Source organism: Dasypus novemcinctus, chromosome X, assembly GCF_030445035.2.
Source record: "Dasypus novemcinctus isolate mDasNov1 chromosome X, mDasNov1.1.hap2, whole genome shotgun sequence".
Taxonomy (NCBI): Eukaryota; Metazoa; Chordata; class Mammalia; order Cingulata; family Dasypodidae; genus Dasypus; species Dasypus novemcinctus.
The window spans coordinates 182,867,732-182,877,046 of record NC_080704.1 but is presented as its reverse complement, the minus strand read 5'-3'; the positions used below and the strand labels follow the sequence as shown (position 1 = coordinate 182,877,046).

Below are 9,315 nucleotides of genomic sequence, written 5' to 3'. Positions count from 1 at the left end.
ATCATGTGGTGGGTGTACATTGATCTTGCTCAGAAAGTGCTAAACTCTTTATAAAGATGGTTGCTCCATTTTATTCTTTCACCAGTGTGCCACAATCTTGCCAACACTTGCCATGGCCAGTTTCTTCTATTTTAGTCATATCCCATTGTGATTTGTAATTCCTTAGGTTTTAATGATTTTGGGCATCCACTTAGGTGATTAGTTGCCATGTATATGTCTTTAGGGGAAAGTGTCTGTTTAAATATTTAGCCCACTTCTTACTGAATTGTTTGATTCCTTCTTATTTAGTCTTGAGAGTTTATTACACATTCTGGAAGCAAGAACTTCATCAGACATGTGCTTGAAAATAAGTTCCCCAGTCTATGGTTTGTCTTTTAATAATGGCTTTCAAGAGCAGATCATGTCAAATGAAATAAGCCAGACACAGAAGGACAAATATTGTATAATCTCACTAATATGAAATAATTAGAATAAGCAAATTCATAGAGTCAGAAACTAGAATACAGATAACCAGAGCCTAGGGTCAGGGTAGGGAATGAGAAGTTAATGCTTAATTGGTGTGCAGAGTTTCTGTTTGGGGTGGTAGAAAAGTTTTGGTAATGGATCATGGTGATGTTACCACAACATTGCAAAAGTAATTACAACTACTGGATTATATATTTGGATGTGGTTAAAATGGGAAATTTAGGAGGTATACAGCTTACTTGGATAAACGTTATTTTTAAAAAAAACAATCACAGGAGTGTACAACACAAATACTGAACCCTAATGTAAACTATGGACTATAGTTAATAGTACAATTTTAGTAATGTTCTCTCATCAGTTGTGGCAGAGGTACCACACTAATGTAAAGTGTTAAAAATGGGGGGCAGGTATAGAGGAACTCTATTTCTTCTGCATGATCTTTCTGTAATCTTTCAGCTTCTCTAATAAAAATAAATTTTTAGGGGGGTCAGATGTGACTTAAGCAGTTGAGTGCCTGCCTCCCACATGAGAGTTCCTAGGTTCAGTTCCCAGAGCCTCCTAAGGAAGACAAACACACAAAAGGACATCGAGCAAAAAAATAAGCAGACGAGGACAACCAGCAAGATGGCTGCAGAGGAAGAAGCTCCTAGAGTCAGCTTCTGCTACAGGGCAGTTATAAAACACCCAGAGCTATCTGGAGCTAGCTGAAGCTTTGGGGGCTCCATGGGCCAGAAAAGTATCCTGCCACATCCTTGAAGGACTGGAAGGAAGACACTGCTCATCTCCAGAAAAGATTCAGAAGTAGAGCATTCCACGCCCCTGAGGCCATTGCCCATCCTCCACTGGAGGCACAAGTCACCTCAAGAACCTTTCCACAGCTGGAATTGAAAGCTCCACTTCCCAAAAGTGGGGGATGAAGAGACAGTTGGGCACCAACTTCAGCTACTGATGAGTAAACCCAGCAAGCTAAAGTAGAATCCTAACAAAAGCTAAAGTTTGAGCCTGTCCAAGTTAGAAAGAGGCCAGGAGCTGCCATCTTAACTCCATGCCTGGCACAAGAGGAAGCAGGGTAGACTGAAAATCACAGTGTTGGTGGGAACCAGCTTCTTTCCATCCAGATCGGATTGCAGCTCTAGCCTAGAACCCAGTGCCACCTCCAGCAGGGAAGAAGCTGCAGAGACCTGCACCAGCCTCTCTAGGAAATTACCAGCCAAGCCACAGAGGCCAGGATTCATCCTACATTGGGAGTCCAAGCCACCCCAGGAGCTATTCTGTGTCTGGATTTGAAGCTCCATTTCACAAAAACAAGGGAGGAGGAGAGTTTGGCCACCAATTTCAGCTACTGATTAGTAGACTCAACTGGCAAAAGTATAACCCTAAGAACAGCTAGAGTATGAATGTCTCCAGGTTGAAAAGAGGCCAACCTCTCCACCCCTATCCTGAGGGGAAGGCAGGCTCACCAAAAATCACAGTGATGGTAGGAACTGGTTTCTTTCACCCAGATTGGCTTGCAGCCCTAGATGAGGCTTCAGCCCCACCTCCAGCATGGAGGAGGCTGGTGGGCCCTGCACCAGACTATCCAGGTAACTGCAGGTTGCTTTGGCTGGCACAGACTGAATGATCAGAAGACTACCAGGGCACCTGCAGTCATCTGGACCCACACTGCATAGATTGCTGCCCACACCTGCAGCTCCATCCCCACCCCAGGCAAGGGAGAAAGGGGCATGAAGTTTCATCAGTCTATTTGTGCAACTACAGTCTAGACCCACATGACTAGGATTACTCTGCACAGCTGTGACTCTGTCCATACCCCTGGCAAAGAAGAAAAGTGGGAGAAGCTTCATTGGTACCTAGGGAAATGATGGAAGCTGGAGTCTCCACAGTTTATACAACCAATGACATCCTTGGCTCCTACTGCGCAAACAGCATGGGAGAAAGTGTAGGAAGTCTTAAACTAAAGAGAAAAACTGTACCCACAATAAATACTCTAGTAAGCCAGATGCCAAGACACCAACAAAAATTACAGTCCACACCAAGAAATAGGAAGATATGACCCAGTTAAAGCAGCAAGATAAGCTCAAGATGACATAAAGGAGTTGATTCAACTAATCATAGATGTTAAAACTAATCTCCTTAATAAACTCAATGAGATGGCTAAAGAGATTAAGGATATTAAGAAGATACTGAATAAGCATGAAGACAAATTTGAAAGCATACATACAAAAATAGCGGATCTTATGGGAATGAAAGGTACAATAAATGAAATTAAAAACACATTGAGGGGAGCGGACTTGGCCCAATGGATAGGGCATCCACTTACCACATGGGAGGTCTGCAGTTCAAACTGCAGGCCTCTTGACCCATGTGGAGCTGGCCCATGCACAGTAGTGATGCACACGAGGAGTACCCTGCCATGCAGGGGTGTCCCCGGCATAGGGGAGCCCCATGCGCAAGAAGTGAACCCCATATGGAGAGCCGCCCAGCACGAAAGAAAGTGCAGCCTGCCCAAGAATGTCACCACACACACGGAGAGCTGACACAACAGGATGACGCAACCAAAAGAAACACAGATTCCCAATGCCACTGATAAGGATAGAAGCAGTCACAGAAGAACACACAGCAAATGCACACAGAGAGCAGACAACTGGTGGAGGGAGGAAGGGGAAAGAAATAAGTAAATAAATCTTTAAAATTTAAAATTAAAACACATTGAAGGGAAGCAGATGTGTCTCAATGGATAGAGCATTCGCCTACCACATGGGAGATCCACGGCTCAAACCCCAGGCATCCTTGACCCATGTGGAGCTGGTCCATGCACAGTGATGATGCACACAAGGAGTACCGTGCCACACAGTTGTGTCCCCTGCTTAAAGGAACCCCATGCATAAGGAGCGCGTCCTGTCATGAAAGCCACCCAGCATGAAAGAAATTTCAGCCTGCCCAGGAGTGGCACTACACACACATAGAACTGACACAGCAAGATGATACAACAAAAAAAGACACAGATTCCGGGTGCTGACGACAAGAATAGAAGCAGACACAGAAGAACACACAGCAAATAGACACAGAGAACAGACAATGGGGGGGGTGTGAAGGGGAGAGAAATAAATAAATCTTTAAAAATTACATTGGATACATAGAAGAGCAGCTTTGAGGAGGTAAAAGAAAGGATTGGTGAGCTTGAAGATATGGCCTCTGAAAGTGAACATACAAAAGAACAGATGAGGGAGGCAGATTTGGTTCAATGGATAGAGCATCTGCCTACCATATGGGAGGCCCAGGGTTCAAACCCAGAGCCTCCTGGCCCTGTGGTGAGCTGGCCCACTTGCAGTGTTAATGCACGCAAGGAGTGATCTGCCACCCAGGTGCATCCCACATGTAACGGAGCCCCACATGCAAGGAGTGTTCCCCGTAAGGAGACCTGCCCCATGTTAAAAAAAAGTGCAGCCTGCCCAAGAGTGATGCCGCACATACAGAGAGCTGATGCAGCAAGATGATGCAGCAAGAAGAGACACAGATTTCTGGTGACACTGAAAAGAAAGCAAGTGGACACAGAATAACACACAGTAAATGGACAAAGAGATCAGGCAACTGTGGGGGAAGGGGAGAGAAATAAATAAATAAATAAATCTTAAAAAAAAGAACAGATGAAACCAGAATGGAAAAAAATGAACAAGCCCTCAGGGAACTAAATTACAGCAAAATACATGCAAACATACATGTCATGGGTGTCCCAGAAGGAGAAGAGAAGGGAAAAGGGACAGAATGAATGTTTGAAGAAATAATGGTAGAAAATTTCCCAACTTTGTTGAAGGAAGTAGATATCCAGGTCCAAAAAGCACAATGTACTCCCACAAGAAAAAAATCTGAATACACCAACTCCAAGACACATACTAATGTGAATGTCAAATGCCAAAGACAAAGAGAGAATTCTGAGAGCAGCAAGAGAAAAGCAATACATAACACATAAGGGATAACCAATAAGATTAAGGGCTGATTTCTCACCAGAAACCATGAATGCAAGAAGACAATGGTATGATATATTTAAGATACTACAAGAGAAAAAGTTTCAGCCAAGAATCTTATATCCAGCAAGATTGTATTAAAAAAGGAGGGTGAGTTTAGAATATTCACAGATAAACAGAAGCTAAGAGAATTTCTAAACAAGAGACCAGATTTTCAGGAAATGCTAAAGGGAGTGCTAGAGTCTGAAAAGAATAGCCAAGAGACGGAGGGCTAGAAGAAAGTCTAAAAATAAAGATTATTTCAAAAAAAGTAACTAAAAGCGTCAAGAGTAGTGAAAATAAAATATGACAGATAAAACTGAAGTTGTCAGGAATAAACTTACCCAACTTTGTAAAGCACTTATATTCAGAAAACTAAAAGTCAATGTTAACAGAAATTTTTAAAAGGCGTAAATAACTGGTAGAACATTCCATGCTAATGGATTGGAAGACTAAATATCATTAAGATGGCAATTCCATTCATATTGATATATAGATTCAGTGCAATCCTGATAAAAATTTCCACCAGCATTTTTTTAATATTGAAAACACAACCATCAAAAATTTTTGGAAGGGAAAGGTATCCGGAATAGCCAACAACATCTTGAAGTCTCCTCTCTAGACTTTAAAACATATTACCTAGCTATAGTGGTAAAAACAGCATGGTACTGGCATCCAGGCAGACACGGAGACCAATGGTATCAAATCGATGGTTCAGAAACAGGCCCTCAATTCTATGTTCAAGTGATTTTTCTACTAGCCTATCAATCCCACACAGCTCAGGCAGAACAGTCCATTCAACAAATTGTGCTTAAAGAACTGGATATCCATAGCCAAAGAGGAAAGAGGATCCCTATCTCACACCTTATCTAAAAATTAACTCAAAATGGATCAAAAACCTAAAAATAAAAGCAAGAACCATAAAGCTTCTACAAGAAGTTGTAGGAAAATATCTTCAAGACCTAGTGGTAGGTGGTCGATCCTTAAAGGACATAAGAGGAGCACTGAGACAGACTACTGACGTTTCATGTATGTAGAAGTTTTAATTAGCTTTTTTTTTTAAGTATGGAAATATAGAGAGTAGATGATAACACATAGTAAACAGGTAGTTTTATAAATGGATATGTGGCTGAAAATGGTAGTCTAGGGATGTAAATGCCAGTTGACAGAATGCTAGAGAATAATCTAGGAACTGAATAGCAGAGTAAACCAAGAGGTGGATGAGAATTGTGGTTGATGGTATGGGTGCAAGGGTGTCCTTTGTGAGCTAGAGCAAATGTACATCACTACTGCAAGGTGTTCGGAATCCAGAGAAGCATGGGAAAGTTACAATTGGAGTGTCCTATGGACTCTGGTTAGCAGTAATAATATAATATTTTTGCATCTATGCCAAAGATGTACTGTGTTGATCATGAAGCAGTATGTAAAATGTTAGCCAAATGTACACTATGCACATGGTAACAACCAGATATTATCTTATCTGTAGCAAATGTTCCACCATAGTATGGTGTGTTGATGGAGGGGTGTTGTTTGGGAATTCTGCACAGGTGCATGATTGTTTTATAAGTTTACAACTTCTGTCATAAAAAATATATTTAAAAATAATAATAGGGTGGGTCGGGAGGGAAACACAGCAAATATAAAATAATGACTAAAATTAGTAGTAATCTGTTAACAATATTCCTTCATAATTTTAACAGTTATCTTACAACAACGCAAAGTGTTGGTGGAAGGTTGAAGTATAGGACCCCTGTATCATGTTATGCATGTTTGCTTTATAAGTTCACAACTTTTACTATACACTTATTGTTTAAGTATGTTCACACATAAATGATATAAAGATAATAATAACAGGGTGGGTTGAGGGAAAAAGGTTTGGTTGGAAGTTATGTTTTGACAATGCTCTTTAATCATTAGTTAAAAATGTTTAGCAACGAAGCAAGGTGTTGGTGGTGGGATAGGGTACGAGAACCTATATAGGTTTGTTTTCTAAGTTTACAACTAGCACTGTAACCTTATTTTTTAAGTACGTTTATGTATGAGTGATATACTTCAATAAATTTTTTAAAAATGAAAAAAGAAAAAGGGAAAAAATCAATAAGCTGAAAATGAGCAAAAATAAATGAGCAGGGAGCAGATGTGGCTGAAAGAGTTGAGCACCCAACTCCCACATGGGAGGTCCTGATTCAGTTCCCAGTGCCTCCTAAAAAAAAAAAGAGCAGACAACGAGAAAAAAAAAAAACCAACAAGCAGGCAACCATGCAAAAAAATGAACAACGAACAAACAAAAGAAGGAGCCGACTCAGTAATGGGTGAGGGGATAAATTTTTTAAAAATCTTTCTGGGAATTTAATTGAGACTGCATTGAATCTCTTGGTCAATTTGGGAAGAACTGACATCTTCACAATATTGACTTGGGAACAAGATATAAATATCCATTTATTTAGACCTTTATTAATCTATGTCTGCAATTTTTTGTAGATTTCACTTTATATATGTTTTACATCTATTGTCAGGTTTATCCTCAAGTAGTTTATATCTTCTCATGCTATTTTAAATTGTACATGTTTAAAATTTCGATTTCCAATTGTTTATGTCTAACAGAAAATGATAATTTTTGTATATTTATCTTATACTGAACAACTTTGCTAACCTCAATTATTAGCCCTGGAAGCATATATTTAGATTGATAGAATTTTCTGCATAAACTATCTGTAGTCTGAATAAAGATAGTTTTATTTCTCCTTTTCTAATCTGGAGGACTTATTTTCTTAGTTGCACAAGCAAAATGATGAATCTCCCTCCCACACACTCAACTTGCACAGACACCCCCACCACCCCACCAACTGCGTAGTTTCTTCACATGAACACTCAGCACAACTTCCGGCACGTGGGTCTCTGCCTCCTCTCCTACACGGTTAAAACCCAAATGGATTCTACCCTCAATGAGATGAACATGATCCTGAACTGGACACAGCTAGGACCCCCTATGGGGCAAGTGTATTCTCTGAGATCTGACAGCCTGAAAGCAGTGATTTCAACACGGAAAACAGAAAACCAAGGAGGGCTACGTGGACATTGGCAGGGGAGATGGATGGGAAAGATCCCTGTAGCTAAGAAGTGAAGGGTCTTAAGAATAAAAGAAATTTGTAGGAGGGAAGGGAGATGATTGACATCCACAGGGACTTAAGTCCAGCCGCACTTCAATGGGACTTTTTAGGTAAGACACAAGCAAACCAGGTCATGGTGACGGGTGAGAGAATGGAATGAACCACTGTCTGGGGGTGGCGTAGGGAAAGTCTTGGAGGAGACGCCTTCCCCCTGCCATGTGCGCCTCCAGCATTGAAGACCGGAGGTGAGGACGGCTGCCTGGGAGGTTTGGAAGGCTCTAGAGGGGAGCCAACAAATGCCCCTTTCTTCAACCGACGCATGTTGGTCTTCCATGTCACCCCCCGCCCCCCGCCCCCTTCACTCCGTGGAGGTGTCAGATGGTGTCCCACTGGCTGGGGAGAGCCTTGACGGCCAATCAAATTGAAGGGCGTGGCTCCCCATTGTCCGGGGATGGTATATATAGGGAGGCCAGGAGCCTTGCGGGAGGCATCAGGAAGACTTGAGATGGAGAGCGTGATAAGCAAACTAGAAGAAGCCCCACAGTCTGAAACCAAGGGGAGTAAGAAGGGGATCGCCTATCGCCTTAGACCCAGGCGCAGAGGCAGCATGAACACTGATGTGAGATGACCCCACCCAAGAGCCTCCTCTTCTTCCCCATTGCCCCCAGCCCCAGGACTCCCTCCCTCTCCTTGCCTGCCACAAGCCCCTCCTTACCCCACAACCATTCTCCTGAAGCCCCGTTCCCCTTCCATCCCCAAACCTGTGCCTGCCCCAACCCAGTCCTCACCATGCCCCCATTCTCCTGAAGCCCCCTTCCCCTTCCAAGCAACCCCTCACTCTTACTCCAGACCGGTGCCCTCTGTGCTCTCTCTCCCTGCTGTCCCTCCAGGTGCTGAGAAAAACCATGGGAGTGAGAACATCTAGTCAGAGAAGTTCAATGAAGAGAGACACCATCCCAGGTAATTCAGAAATGAATAAGAACACTCAAGTGTCAGCACAACTTACCCATTACCAAACAACGATCAAGTACCTGGATGAAAATATGCGAGTAAAGGCCCAAGAGACCCGGGAGCTGCCCTCTCCTTCAGGGATCAACCTGAGCAGGCAGCCACTTCCCAACTCACCAGTGAAGACGGGCACCTTGAAGCTACCTGCTGAGGATCCCCATGTCAGCCTCCTCAGTAAGGGCCAGGCTGAATCAGGCACAGGGCCTGACTCGGAAACCCCCAGAGTACACTGAGAGGGACGATTCAAATAAAATGAACATTTTGTGAAAAGGAGATGTGTGTCTGCGAGTTCTCTGATGGTGGGGTGGGAGGAAGAGGCAGGTGTGAGCAGGGAGGGGGCAGGGTCACACAGGGATGGCAGTCAGAGCAGCAGGTCCACAGTGAGCCAGACATTAGGTAGAAGGCCTGGGATGGGACTGAGCATGAAGACAAATTTCCTCCTTAACACTAGCCCATGGGCAGAGTGTGTTTGCAGGGGTGAGGGTGGGGGTGACATCAGGTACCAGACCCTAGATGGGGTGGGGTATGGGGAGGGCAAAAAGTGCACACGTATATCACCTCCAGGCCCCCGACCTCATGGTGGTGCTTGCTGTGCACCCTAGGCTTCTAAAGGCCCTCAAGGATATCCAACAGCACTCCCAAGGACCAAAATAATCGTGTTTGCATTCCCAAACCTAACAATTATTAAGCCACCCTCTTTTTTTAACAAATCAGTTTTATTGATACAT

The 9,315-nt window shown here is 43.1% G+C and overlaps 1 long non-coding RNA gene across 1 annotated transcript; it reads left to right on the top strand.

Moving 5' to 3' along the window:
• Positions 1–8,080: 8,080 nt before the first annotated feature.
• On the top strand, positions 8,081–8,860 carry LOC139438161 (uncharacterized). Its single transcript, XR_011647983.1, has 2 exons — positions 8,081–8,198; positions 8,470–8,860. It is a non-coding gene; the product is annotated as an uncharacterized lncRNA (long non-coding RNA).
• Positions 8,861–9,315: the final 455 nt, after the last annotated feature.